Below are 15,791 nucleotides of genomic sequence, written 5' to 3'. Positions count from 1 at the left end.
GCTAATTACCCCCTCCCACCCTCAAGCAGCAATGACACCTTACAGAACCAAAGTCAAGGAAGAACCGGAACACTGACCCAAATGAAAATTTTGTTGGGCCTTGGAGTATATTTTTAATTCACAAGATTTGGCTTGGTGCCCCCAAGAGACCAGGAGAGGGAGTTGGATCCCCTGGAACTGGAGTTACAGATGGTTTTGCATCACCATGTTGTGCTGGGAACAGAACTGGGATCTTCTGGAAGAGAAGCAAGAGTTCTTAACTGCTGAGCCACCTCTTCATCCCAAGAACTTTTTCACACTTCTGTGTTTTTCAACTTTGATGCTTCATTGCACCCGTGGATTGTGAATCTCCCATCATAGTCAGGTTAGGTGATTGAAATCCACTTGTATCTCTTACACGCAATGCACTTCAAAGAAGTCTTTTTAGCTCAATAGGCATTTGTGGAGTGATTTAATAAAATACTGAATATCTCTATAAACTGATCTATATTTGTATATCTCTCTCTTTATATATCTATATATGTACCTACATCTATCTATCTATCTATCTATCTATCTATCTATCTATCTATCTATCTATCTATCTATCATCTATTTATCTATCTATCTATCTATCATCTATCTATCATCTATCTATCATCTATCATCATCATCTATCTATCTAATATTTATATACATATCTATGTATGTATGTATGTATGTATGTATGTATCTATCTATCTATCTATCTATCTATCTATCTATCTATCTATCTATCTATGGAGTCCTTGTTTCTCAGACTGTGAGAATAGATGACATAAGAACATTGGAGTCTCAAAGAACAGCTTCTGATGATAGACCACAAGATCTCAACCTCGGAGGATGTTGTTAACACCATAGTGAAAATCAGTACCTCAGTATTGAATACTATTACTTCACATAACAAGCATAGCTCCCCAATGCCTAGTCCGAGTCAAATCAATTTAATTAACTAACAAAGGTAGTTGTTATGGCAACTATGCTTCTAATTTATTCCAGCAAATTCTCAGTATGATTGACGTGTTGCTAGGCAACAGCCAATAGATTGGACAGCCGATGAAGACAAATTTCACCTGGCGCAGATGTGACTACCTAGTCATAACTTCAGGCTCTGGCAGAGGAGGTGTTTCACAGAGAAACGTTGAGATATTAGAGATGATCTTGAACAACAGAATCTTTATTGTCACCCACTAACAGTCAGAGGCAAAACCCGCCTGTATTAGAATTGAAAGGGAGAGACATACAGCTAGTGTTCCCTATTTTAAATTATATATATGTGTGTGTGTGTGTGTATATAATTTTTCTAGTTGTGAAAAATTAGCCTTTATACATCTCTGTGAAGATGGACTGTGAACTTAACAGCTGCATCCCCCACCCAGAGAAGAAGTCAGCTGAGTAATGATGAGAGTGATGAGGATCACTTCATTGGATGATTTACCTCTTTGGAGACCTCTGTGAGCCCCTTCACTTCCCTGGAGTTCTCCCATCCAAGACACTGCCTATTTCACAGCCTCCACCTTTACTTTCACTTGGTGTTCCCAGCTCATTCTCTCATACTGCTGTGTGGCAGACATCCATCTTATGGCCTGTTTCTGTTGAGCTGTAAGTGGTTCTGGTTCCTGGAAGGAAACACAGATATCTGGGGATAAATTGCTAGATCAATCCAGGGGATCCTGCAAGGGACAACTTGAGTTCTTAGTACAGGGGTCACAATCCAGATCCATGCTTGCAAACTCAGACATGCATAAGTGACAGGTGGGTGAAGACCCAGTGTCATGTAGTCACATGTGAGGATGGAGGGGGAACCTGGAGGTCAGAGAGATGGTTGCACCAAAAGACATTTGAGAACAATCTCTGATGTGGGATTCCCCTCTGTATGCTGTGATCACCACTGATTAATAAAGAAACTGCCTTGGACCTATAGCAGGGCAGAACAGAGAGCTAGGTGGGGAAAGCTAAACTGAATCCTGGGAGAAAGAAGGCGGAGCCAGAGAAGTCATGTAGCCCCACCAGAGAAAGATGCTGGAACTTTACCCCATAAGACACAGCCTCATGGGGATACACAGATTAGTGGAGATGGGTTAATTTAAGATATGAGTTAGCCAGAAATACGCTTAAGCTATTGGCCAAACAGTGATTTACATAATATAGTTTCTGAGTGATTATTTCGAGGCTGAGCAGCTGGGAACAAACAAACAGCCCTCCTACAACAAATCTCTTCTATTCTCTGCCCTTTACCCTACTTTTGTCCTGCAAAGCTTTTATTAGGTCCAGTCATTGGCTGGGGTGATCCCTGCTAGGGACACTAGGAATGTTCCTTTCTGTAATAAGAGTCACAGATAGAGGCAGACATTCTGAAGGTGATGCTCACTGTAGATGCTCATACATGGGCACAACTAAGCCTTTGCTTCCCCAGGTTCTGGTCCCTATATATCACAGAACATGGCATCATTGAGAGACTTCCAATCCTTGATACCTAACTGCAAAAATCCAATGAGACCCCCTGATGCCAGTGTGGGGTTTAGTGAAGAACGTGAAGGAGATTCCATTCCAGTCAATCAGTTGCTTTCCCTCATCCTTGAAGAAAAGAGCCCTGGGGAAGCCTCCGTAGTAGCTGCAAATGTCAAAGGAAGCTGGACACAGAGAGAGATGAGAAGAGGAGCACTAAGAGTTATCGACATGTGAAGCTTCCGAAGAGCTAGCTTTCCAGGGGCCTGCCTGGGAGGCGGAGCTTCTTCCTCTCCGATGACTCATAATGAAGGATGGATGGTGCTTGTAACAGGGCAAGGATGAGGTGAAGGGAAAGCATGGAAAGAAGGAATGGAAAGCATGGAAGTGAAAGGAGGAAGGAAAAAGAAAAGGGGAGAAAGAAGGGAGGAAGGAGAGAAGCAAGCAAGGAAGGAAGAAGGAAACAAGAGAAAGCAAAAAGAAAAACTTGTTATTCACTAAGAGTGTAACTCAGAGCTGGGCAGTGGTGGCGCACACCTTTAATCCCAGCACTGAGGAGGCAGAGGTAGATGAATCTCTGTGAGTTCAAGACCAGCCTGGTCTATAAGAGCTAGTTCCAGGACAGAGAAACCCTATCTCAAAAATAAAAAGGGTGTAACTCAAATATGTTTGAAAATAAACCAACATATATGTTTAATAGGTCTTGGGTCCAATCTTACAGTGTTTTCATACACATGCACACACAGTCAGACACATATTCTCTCTCACACACACATGCACACACACTCACACATTCATACATACTTTCACACCTCCTCGCATGCACAGGCATGGGCACACATGCACACACATGCACACAGTTTTTTCCTTCCCAGCAATTCAATGCCATCAACTAAAAATTATTGCATAAGGGGAAGTTAATTGGGGAGGAGCAATTTTCTCAGAACTGATTGCAGGAACAGCCATGCAATCATCTCAGTGGAGCACGGAGCACAGGGCTTGAGGATCTGTTTCTACTTCTGCACCCTGCCTCAGACCCTTACTCTGGGAATGGGGTAGATAATAGCATGCCTCCTGCCGATGGGCTTTCAGGGCCTTCCCAGTACTTGGGCTCTCAAACACTTCTGCCACTCACAGCCTCCCTCTCGTTGCAGTCCAGTTTTTGAAACAGGTGCCTGGATGGTGGGAAACAGACATCACATGGTGTCCTGTTTTAGAGCAGGGCTCTTGGACATCATCTACCTTTGTATAACCCAGGTTCTCAGTGTCCCTGATGGAAAATATTTGCAGGCATGTTTTGCAAATACTTTATTGATAGATGGGGGCAGGTGGAAGCCACTGCTGGGTCTTCTAACTTCATTTCTATTATTATGATAAGATATGCTGAGAGGAAACAACTGAGTGGAGAAAGGGTTTGTTTTAGCTTACAGTTCCGGGGTACAGTCCACTATTGCGGGGACGTCAGGGTGAAAGCAGTTTAAAGCAGCGAGGCGCCTCACAGCCAGAGCTAAGAGCAGAGAGAAACTAATGTATGTGTGCCTACCCACTTGTGTTCAGCTCAGTGTCTGCACTCGTAAACAGTTCAGAGCCTCCTGCTTAGGGAATGGTATTGCCCACAGTAGACTGGGTCTTCACCTATCACTTACCTTAGGACAATCCCCCACATGAAAGCCCACAGACCACCAACTCCATGTAGACAACCCTCCATTAAGACTCTTTTTTTCAAGTGGTTCTTGGTAGTGTCAAGTTGACAGTGAAAGCCAACCATCACACTGAGTTATCTGGAGTGACAGCTGGATGGACTTTCTCTTGGCATCTACTTGGGAAGTAAATTGACACGTCTGTGCATCCCTCAACTTGCAACAGAGAAGCTTCCTCTTGCAGTAGATGGTCTAACAGAGAGACACACACTAGGACAGTTAGTAGAGAGTGGGGGACTGTGGAGCACTCAGCCCTAAGTAGGGCGTCTTTAGCAAGACTCTTAACTCAAGGCTCAGAGATCTATGAAAAGAGGAGGTGGAAAGATTGTAAGCGCCAGAGGTACCAGGTGTGTCTCCAAGGGACAGTGTCTTCCAGACACACTGGGGCTGATACAGACGTGAAATCATGGAGATTTTGGCAATGCGCGACCTGTACAGACTCAAGCTGTACAAAGTCCCAGAACTGAGAAGAGGAGGTGGATACAAGATGCTGCCCTTAATTGAGAACCTATTTGCAATTGATACCTGCTAGGAAAGGGAAAACCATTGCTCTCCAGTGGAGTGTTACTGGGCATACCAATAACACTCTGGGGCAGGCCTCATGCCAAGGAGAAGCTGGCCAATACAAAACAAATTCTATGTTTCTTTGTATATGATTTGCTTTGTTTTTATATTTTTGTCTTACCTTTTTTTTATTAGTTTGTGTTAATTTTTGGTTTTTTTCTTTTTCTTTTCATTTTCTTTTTTATTTGAGAGATAGAGAAACCATGAGGTTCATATGTAGGGGAGGATCTGGGAGGAGTTGTGGGAGGGGAAAGAATATGATCAAAATCTATTTTATAAAAGGTTTTTTTGGTTTTTTTTCTCTGTAGTTTTGGAGCCTGTCCTGGAACTGGCTCTTGTAGACAAGGTTGGCCTCGAACTCACAGAGATCCGCCTGCCTCTGCCTCCCGAGTGCCGGGATTAAAGCTGTGTGCCACCACTGCCTGGCTTATTTTATGAAAGTTTTTAATAAATATTTTTAAAAGAAATAGATTATCATACATATGCATTCCAAGAACTGGAATTAGACAAGATGAACCAAGACCTAAAACAGTTTTCCAGACTCCAGCAACACAGGTTGTTGAGGACAGCCATCTGTCCATTCCTGGGCCATGGTAGGCAAGACACTTGAGTCCCTTCAACCTTTGCTTACTCCTAAGCACAGTGACAAATTGAGCAGTGCTTTCTTCTTTCTGTACATATATAGAACGTGTGCAGATACATGTTCCTGCATGCATGCCTGTGTACATGCCTGTGTGAGCATGCACACATGGAGGCCAGAGGTCAAGGTTCAATGTCTTCTCTAAATCACTCTTCTCCTTAACATAGGAGTCAGGCTGCCTTACGAGTCTGGATGGCCAGTAATCGCTCAGAGCTGAGAACCAGGTATGGGCCACCTTGCTTGGATTTTTCCACGGCTGTTAGGGCCCCAAGCTCAGATCTTTACACTTGCCTGGCAAGCCCATTGCCGACTAAGCCATTTCCCCAGCCCCCAAGTGCTCTCTTTATAGGGTCGGAACACACCGACTCTCTGCTGCCATCTGGGTAAAGTGCCTGGTCAGAAATGCCCAATCTTGAAAGATTGCCCACTGTTGTCTCTCATGCTATTAAGCCTTTCTGGCAACAATCCCACGAGGTTGGCATCCTCCCCACTCTTCTCAGATGCATCTCAGAGACGGGACGTGTCTGGCCCCTTGTCACTCCCCTGATAAGGCAGGGTGGGGCCCAGACTCAGGCAGCTTCCAAGGCTCACCCTCCATCCACGTAGCGTAATGAGGGTTTGGGCTTCACGCTTCTCTTCCCTTGATTAGGTGTTAAATATTTACCATTTTTCCTTTATTCCTCTTTAAAAACGGTTTAATTAAAATCATTCCTTGAGCTCATGATAAAAATATGTAAATGGGATGATTTTTGTGAAATGAATCTATTGTTTTCCTTTCATTCCCACAGGACTGTGGATAAGAAGGGGTAGAGAGCTGTGGGGCTGCCCATGAATTTGAACAAGCATTTGATAATATGCTGGATAACCGATTTCAAGGTCTGGTGGCCACAGGATCCAGCTGTGTGTGGATCGGGCCTGGGGTTGGGTGTGAAAGGGGAGGTGTCTCAGCGCCTCCACAAAGAGCTGGTAGGATGAACGCAGATGGGCAGAGCTGGGAAGGCACCTTGCACCTTCCGCATATTCCTGTGTGTAGGAGTCACCTCGTGATGCTGTGGCAAGATACCATGATCAAAGGCAACTCAAGGAAGAAAGGATTTGGGGGGACTTAAAGTTCTAGATGTGGGTTCCATAATGGCGGAGAGGGGAGCTGATAGATTCCCATCTCAACTACACTAAGGAAGTAATGAGCGCAGACTACAAGCAGGACAGGGCTATAATGTCGTAAAGCCCACCCCTTGGTCATGTGCTTCCTCTAGCAAGGCTGCCTTTCCAACCTGTTACAGAAGCTCCCCGAACAGTGCTGCCAACTGGAGACCGAGTATTTAAACACAGGATCCTAGGAGGGACATTCCTCATTCAAATCACATCACTGTGTCTGCTTCGACTGTCTGACTCACTCAAATCCACGTCCCATAGGCCACCTGCTTGCCTGTCTCTTTCTGATCTGGGACCAAAGCTGAGTGCTCACACCTCCCAGTGGCCCTGTCTAAGAGCTGCTCAGGGTGACTCAATATGTTTCTCGTTTACCAAGTACTTGCTCTGTGTCATCTTCTGCAGATCCCCGTCCTTGGATGTCGCACATACTCACACAGAGAACCAGCTCTGGGATAAGTGATTGTCTCCCCTTTTAAGGGTTCGAGAAATCTCTGGAGCCTATCTAGGTGAGAACAAGAATAGCCTGTTAGCGCCTTTGATTCTACTTTGGCCTATAACCAGCCGTAATAAAACACGCCTCTGAGTGTATTCCCCAGGATGAATCTGGACAAAGATGCTGTTTTTGTAGTAGTGCCCGCGTATCAGGTAGGGTGAGTTGCTATAACAAAACAAGACAAACTCAATGGTTTAGCACAAGGCTAAAAGCACTCACTCATGAGGAAAGCGGCTCTGCTTGGTGTCGCTTTTGAGGACTCGGGCAGTGTGACTCTCGTTCTCCCCAGTTCTTTTAATGAACAAGAATTACTTACAGGCCTGAAATGGGTTTGAACATCTACTCACATTCTGTAGTGAGGCCACATGCTCACACTGTCAAGGGAGCTGAGAGTGGAGGCCAACCGTGGATCTGGGAGTATTCTTCCTTAGTGAGTGTCTTAGTCTGTTCCTCGTGTGATAGCAAAACACTCTAGATGGGTTGACTTACAGTGTTCATAACCCTTGGTGCCAGGACGTCCAAGACCACAGCACTGTTCAGTTGTTTAGTGAGGACTCTGCCCCAAAGATGACACTTCCTTGCTGTGCTCATGAGGAAGGTGCAAATAGGTTCCCTTAGGACACAAGGACACTAATCTCACTCATAAGGGTGCAGCCTCATGACCTAGCCCCCCCCCCCAAGCCTCTGCCTCTTAATATTTTGCAGGACGTGGGAAGTTTTGCTATATTCATCAGAGGATGACAAATGTTAGACCACACCACCCAGCCAGCAGAGGGAGAGCCCTTGCAGTCCTCTGTATGACTTTTTCCAAACAGCAAGCAAGGCAGGGACTATAGCTTAGATCACAGGGTATGAAAAGCTTCCTCCATCTCAAGAAATTGCTCTCTGGTATCGGGCTGATTGTTTTGCTCTTTAAAAATCTGTGTTATGGAGCTTGGGGTCGAGTTCTTCCTCTGCAGACACTCCATGCTTCAACAGTCAACACGAAACAGTAACTCTTACAGGAACAGAGAGCTGTTCGGAAGCTTAGGATATCACTGTGGAAGCAGTGGTTTTCGTAAACGGAGGACAGGAACCACTTTCTCCTTCTCCCTGGTATCTGCTCTCCAGATTCCACAGCATGGGTCTCCAAAGAATCCCAAAGGTATCTTTAAATTCCACTTTAATACATCAGTGACTGACCCACAGTTCCTCAATGTTTGGTGAAACTTTATCCTGGATGTTTCTTTGATTGAGTTTGTTTGTTTGTTTTTGCATGAGGTTGACATGCAAGCCTGATGTGGCTGGACTCTTTCTCATCAGCTGGAGGTGCGTACAGAACAGGGGATGGGTGCTGCTGAGACAGAGGGGATTCCACAGCATTCTCAGGCTTCGTTAGCACCGACAGCAATCCTGAGTGTTTAAGTGATGCCCTGCTATGTGTGTTTTGGACTCACCAGGGTTCATAAACATGGGAGTCACTTCGATAAAACACCCCAATCTCCATAGGTACATTCATCACACGGGCTTGCTTTCTCTAGAGAACCCAGAGGGAAAGACAGCTGTCCTCAGAATCTACCTTCTCCCAACTTTGTCTGAGGCCTCCTCCATCCCAACCGGAGGCTTCCTTGTCTAGGATCTCTTTCTCTCAAGTGAGAAGATTGAGGATTTTGAGAAATTTCAGTCAAGTCTAACCTGCAAACTTTAGGAATAAAGATGAAAGCATTAAATGTGTATTTATACTTATCTCATTAATACATTTATGCATACGTATTTAAAGTACCCAGCAATACAGCACTTAGCTGGAAAGTGTGAATACAAGAGATCTTACAAATAGAAGCATTACACACAGACAACCAAGGATCTGATAATCACCTCGTCAGTTTGAGTGGGTTTGTTTTGTATTATTTTATTATTTATTTAATTTTTTTTTTGGTTCGGGTTTGATTTGAATTTTTGCAAAATCAGGAATCTTTAAAAAGCTATCGTATCAACAGCACTCACTTCAGCGACCCGCCTCTAGAATTATCCCCTTGAAAATGCCCAAGGAAAGTGGATGCTTTCAGAATCTCATTTAAGAGTGTTCTCCTCTACTCTCTTTAATTTCGAGAAACACAACCTGTCAGATAATGAAGGTGATCATGAAGTGCCTGAGAACTTCCCATTTCTTCTTAGACCACCAGTAAGGGTTTTAGAAAGAAAGATTCAGAGCAACACAGCCTCTGGGTTCCGGAAAGCTTGCCCCTTCTTTAAGAAAACCTTCCAGCCTGGCAGAATGGCTCGGCAAATGGAGGGGCTTGCTGCCAAGCCTGAAGACCTGGGAGCCACATGACGGGAGGAGAGAGAGCTCACGGTCTCCTGTAAGGTGTCCTCTGACCTCCATAAGCACACCCCCTCGTGCACATATAGATGAATAAATAATGGAATAATTTGAAGTGATTACTGTCAAACATGGCACCATTTCACCCAAAACAAAAGAACGCTTTTGGACTGTCAAGCTAGATTAGAATCCAGGCAAATAGCTAACAAATATGTTTATGTATAAATTGTTTGTGTCTGTAGTGAATGGTAGAGAGGTTTTTTTAAAATTGTTTTTATGGTTTGTTTTGTTACTTGAGACAGAGCTTCATATAGCTCAGGCTGGCCCCAAGCGTGCTATGTAGCCAAGAATAGCCTTTAGCTCATAACCCTCTGCTTCTGCCTTCCAAGTGCTGAGATTTCAGGCAAACATTACTAGCTCTGGCCAGAGGGATTTTTCTAGGTCCCCCGAAATATATGCATATAAAGAAATTCCTTCTTTTCTGAGAGATTCTTGGGTGGGGGAAAGACATCCTTTTCTCCAAAATATACAGAAAGATTTTTTTTCACCCAGAATGCTAGGAGACCCTCTGGCCTGGAAACCACTCTAGAACATTTCTCCTCCTCTTGCACCCCTGAGCTATGAGCCCCAGTGCAATGGAAGGCAGGAGGAAGGTGGTCTTGATGCCATAGGCACTGTTCTTTCTCTGTTGAGTGTCTGTGCGGTCTGAGGCACATACAGGGTTTCAGGCCTTCTCTCACACTGTGTGTTGGCCGGGAGAATTCACTTAAAGTGACCATGGCAGAGCCTGGGCGCAGAGGCTAACACTGTTCTTGCTGTGTGGGAGAAATAGAATAAGATATTTACACAGTTGCTCTTGGCCTCTTTAGTATTAAAAGGACCAAGGAGATGGCTTAGCTGGTGAAGGCACCTGCTGCCTAGGCCGATGACCTGAGTTCAATTCCTGGGGCTCCTAGGGTGGAAGGAGGGAATCGACTCCTTCAAGCTGTTCTCTGACAAATGTACACACTGTGGTGTGTGAGCCCCTCCCCACCCGCCTTCCCCTCACATTGAAGAAAGACTTGGAATCCTTCTGCTGTTAAATCAAGTATGATTTGGCACTCGCCACACATCTCAGTGGAGACTCAGTTGTTCCAAGCCCAATAGGCTGTAGAATACAGCATGAATGCCCTCAACAGTGTGGCTTCACATAGGAGGTCTAGAGAGAAAGTTATGGACGATTATTATTTATTATTCTACACGGAGGAGGAAAATGCCGACCTTTTCAGGAGGCTCAGTGGTGACTTATCAAAGTTCTATCCTGTTCTCTGGTTTCCAAAGTGAGCCCTCATTGGCTCTACCATTGACCTAGGCTCTGAAGGCCCAGGGCAAACCTAGCGTCAGGAACTGTGCTAGCCCCTCTTCTCCTTCTTCTGCTGTCACCCTGGGTAAGGACCACAGGGTTGTAGTAGACTCAGCTTTTGAAGTTCACTGTGTGGCCAGCTCTCAATGGCAACATCAGTTTTTAAAGGAAATGCATGACTGAACCTGAGTGTTTGCACACTGGGTATCCCAGATGAGATGCTGGTCTGATTGCTGTGGGCTACCTGGGGCAAATGCCAACAACAAGCACTGTCATTGGCTGGCGATGTCTACACTGCGTGTTTCTGGTGCTCATCGGTTTCAGTTGAGCCTCATAAAGACTCCAGGAGATAAAACCCTTCCTCCTTAGATGGTGAGGTAGACAAAAGTGAAAGGCTGTGTTCGTGAGCACAGTGCGGAAATGGAGAAATGGACGAATGGAAGCATCCCCCCCTCCCCCCTCCTGCTTTGCTTCACAATGTTGTGTGAAGAATTCCTTCTGAAAGGCATTACCTGCCTTTTATCTTATGGCACAGTCTCTCTTCTTCTCTTGCTATGTAGTCTATGGCCCTGGGGAAACCAAGCCTTTCACCCCCACCTCCTCCCCTGTGGCACAGGCTTACAGAGTCTCTCTCACAATGGGCTCATACAGCGTGAGTACCTGAAGATGCCACAGCTCTCGTTGTGACCTAAAAAGCCAGATGCCACTTGGTTGTTTATTATAGTTGGGCATACTGCACAAAATAAAAATATGTTGATCTATGAACATGTGATTAGAAATAATTGTCATTTCATCTCTTGCTTTCAAGGAGTAGTTCATGCCTAGGCCTGGAATGTGATGTTAGTTAAATTTAAAAGGACAGTCTAAAAACAATATACAGCAAACAATGCCAATTTGATAATTCGTAGACGTGCCCATGAGCATTTAGGAAGAACAAAAACCAACAAGCAAACCAAAAAAACTGAAAACAAAATAATAACAAAAAACAAACAAACAAAAACCCAGCCATTTCAGGGACACAGATGTCGGAGTTAATGTAGATTCGGGAGTTACACATGATTTTTTTCATATGGGGTATAATTTTATTATGTTTTAAAGTCTCTATAATGAGCAGATATTAATTTCTCTCTCTTAATAAGAAGAATGTGCATTTTAAGCACCATGTCTAGTTCTCATGATAGGCTCACTTTTAGCAAGTCCCATTAGAGCCATCCAATCGCATTTCCTCCCTCCTGTGCTCAACGGGCTGTTTTGAGGCTCATCTTCCCATAGACCCTACTGCTCCTGTTTATTCCAGTAACCATCCGTGCTCATCAGAATACCCCAGAGGGACTGTGGGGACAAGTCTCCACCAGGCCTGAAGTGAGGTCAGGGGCAAAGGAAGGAGATATCTATCGGCTGCTTTCTAGTTGCCCTGTGGCCACTAGACCTTTCCCTGAATGAGGAGAGTGCCGCCGGCAGGTGGCCGACTGGAACATTCCGACAGTCCGCGAAGCTGAGCTTTCATATTATAACTATTTTCTATTTTAAAGGGGAAAGATCCTGGTGTATTTAATAGGGACAAATTTCAATGTCTAACACAGCCCAGCTCTCAAGAGGAGTGAGTTAGGGCCTGAGGAAAATTCCTGGAGAAGTGAGGTTGACACTGTCCCTTTTCCTCGTGAAGTTTGAAATAGTTGCTAAGGGCTTAAATCGCCTCGTCTGTGACAGGGAGCTAGAATTCCTCTTCAAGGCACATGCACGCCCTGAGTGTCCTGACAGATCTTCACGCTGGAGGATCTGCTCAAGATCTGAATCGTTGTCCCCCGATATCAGTGCAGTTCTTGGCTTCTTTAACACTTTACGGAAGCTAGTCCCTCAACTCCCCTGCCTGACTGAACTTGATCTTGCTGGAACGATGTCTGAAAAGCCTTCTGTATTATGTCTCTGTGGCAAAATGCCTCCAAGCGATGTCAGGAGAGACTCGCTTTAGATCACAGTTTCAGAGGCACTTCAACCTGAGACATGGCACAGAGGCCCCAGGGCAGCAGGAGCCTGTCGGGGAAGCTCCCCACATGCTGGTGGACAAAGCATAAGAGCTACCTCTAGTGAACATTTCTTAAAGGCAGGCCCTGCCTCCTACAGGCTCCAAAGCCTTCAAGATGGTGACACAAGCTGAATTCAGAACATGAGGCTGTTGAGGACATTTTGAATTGGACTTCCAGCAAGACTAGATTTGGACCCCCAGCATGTCGTGAAGAGATCAGATAAGACCCTAGCTGGGGCTGGGAATTCACTGTGGTCTGACTGACTTTTATCTGTTTTTAAGTTTTATTTACTGTATTTTTTGTGTGTGAGTGTTATGCTTATATGTTTGTCTGCATGCCTGGTACCCAGAGAGGGCTGAAGAGCATGTCAGAAGCCCAGACAATGGAGTTAAGGGACAGTTATGAGCCACCATGCAGGTGCCTGGAACTGAATCCTGGTTTTCTCCTAGAGTAACAAGCCCTCTTAACTGTTGAGCCATCTCTCTGACCCCCAGAATTGGGTTTCTGACAGATGACTTTGCATATGTACCTATGTTTCTATTTGAGAAAATAATTATGTTTAAAACAGATTCCCAAAGGGGTAGGCTATTGTTATTCCTATAGAAACCACGGTCTTATAGGTTCCTCCTGTGGGTTCTATAGGCACTGTGGAGGGTGGGGGGGTGGAAGACAGGACACATTACTGAAGTGATGGTGTGGGAATCTATGTCAAGGTAACAACCCTCCAGACTTTTCTCTGAGCACAGAGAGACCATCATCCATGTCGCAGCACCATGTGTTATGATGAACTGAGTGGATGGATACACTACACGGAAGCGGTGGACCTTGGCTGTGGACTACATAGCAGATAATAATAACCCCTGTGCCTTCAGAGAGACTGGAGCAGTTAGCAGAGGTGTTTCTTTCTCTACTGGACACAGTCCAAGAGAGCAGGGTCCCCGAACAACATCTGAATGCAGAACACGTCTAAAAGTTGCCTTTAGGATTTTTCATTTACACCCACCAATGGACTGTCTTGTGATAAATCATGGATTTGGGACACGAGTCCCGGGGACTGCCACACAGGTGCTCTCTGAATTCTTGTTGGCAGGAGCAAGTGGAAAAGGCGAGTTCAGACCTCTGCATTTCCTTCATTTTGAGACATCGGTCCATACTTCGGATACCAGAGGAGGGTTTACAATTGGACTGAGGAAAATCATTTTTTGCGTCTTGAGGAAGTTTTTAGTTTTTTTCCCTTTTCCTTTGGTCAGGAAGGACTTTAGAGGCCAACGTGAAATCCTAGGGAAAAAAATAAAAAAGACACTTTTATGAAAGCTATCCATCAAATGTCAGGGATAATAATCAATTTTCTGTCACAATGGACTGATAAAAACTTTCAGGAATAATGTCATGGGGGGAAAAATTTGTGTCAGAACTCGAAACGCAAGGCCCCGATATCAAACGATTTCATAAAAGCCCAATACTGCTGTAGCCCTTGGAGGCATGACAAAATACAATTTTTCATCCGCAGGATACGGAATAATTCCCCTTTTTTATTTTTACACTCAGAAAGGCAAAAGGAAATTCGACTTTCAAAAAAAAATATTACCCAATCCAGCTTTTGCAGGCAGGTGAGAAGGAGTGATCGTTCTGGCCAACGACATCAGACACCATTCTAGTGATTTCGCTAGCATCATGCAAATGGCTGCATAATGCCAGCTCCTCTCGCAATGTACAATCAAATCAGCATTCTAACACTACAAGCCGGTGATGAGCTTGCGAATAAATATGCAGGAGCACATAAAAAAATCAAGGCAATCAAGAGGAGCCTGCGTCCTCGCTCGGACCTATAAATCTTTGTCTATTTCAATCCGAAGGCCGGCCGAATCAGTGTAAGAATCCAGCGGGGGTGTCATCAATTTCTGTTAACCTCTCTATTCCTCTTTGTGTTGGCTCCGGGGTGATGGATTGGTTTTGTCACTTCTGCTCCGTTCACAGTATGTTAGCATGGAAGGGTGCAGGCAGGTTATGGGGGGGGGTGAGAACTTCTCCAGCCTTGACCCTCCCTTCCACACATCTGTGGGATCACAGGGAGCCCTGTATCTCTTGGTGCATGGAAGATGCTTCTTAGCTCAGGGACCACACATGGACTTCCCTGGCATCTAGTCACAGACTGCTGTTTCAGAGCCAAAGCAGGGTGTCCTCGTTGGGTTTCTACTGCTGCGATGAGCTCCACGACAGAAAGCAATTCAGCGAGTAAAGAGTTTAGTTCATCTTACAGCTTCCAGTTCATCATCCTCGGAGGTCAGGGCAGGAACTCAAGGCAGGAACCAGAGGCAGGAACTCAAGTAGAGGCCCTAGAGGAGTGCTGCTTGCTGACTTGCTTCTTCTGACTTGTTCAGCTTGCTCTCTTACATAATCCAGGACCACCGGGCCAGGGATGGCAGCATCTGCAGTGGCCTAAGCCTTCTCATGCCAATTATCAATGAAGAAAAGGTTCCAAGGGCTTGACTATAGGAGGCAGCTTCTCAGTTAAGGTCCCCTCTTCTCAGATGACTTTAGTTTGGTCAACTTGACAAAGAAAAACTAACCAAGACCCAGGAGTGTTGAGTGAGCTTTCAGAGATGTGATGGGAGAAAGGAGGAAAATGGCCATAACCCCAGGGGCTCTGGCTGGCCCAGAGCAGAGCTCTGATTCTTTGTTCTTCTCTTTCCAAGGTCAGGACTGCTCTCCCATCCACAGCACTGAAGTTTCTCATCAGTCCTAATAAAGTGTGGAAGGACTGAGTTTCTCTAGGAGTTCATGGCAATAGCTGGCAGGGTCAGACCTGCAGAAGATACATACCTATTGACCAATGAGCCAATAGCAAACTCTGTGTTCTCAAGGTCTGTGCAGATCATTATCCCACAGAACAAAAATAAGGATCTTGAAGCAACCTTAGCTCTGCCATGTTTAGCACAGCACAGTTGACAGTAGTCGTGACATAAAAACAGCCCAAAGGTTCATAGATAGATGCATGGGTAAAGGAAATGTGGAAATACACTGTGGAATACTACTGAGCATTACCTAAGGAAATGGACATAATTGTGACGATATCACTAAGCTGTGACAGTGCTACACCAAGCA

This window comes from Microtus ochrogaster, chromosome 1 (assembly GCF_000317375.1).
Source record: "Microtus ochrogaster isolate Prairie Vole_2 chromosome 1, MicOch1.0, whole genome shotgun sequence".
NCBI lineage: Eukaryota > Metazoa > Chordata > Mammalia > Rodentia > Cricetidae > Microtus > Microtus ochrogaster.
Note: the sequence above shows the minus strand (reverse complement) of the source record.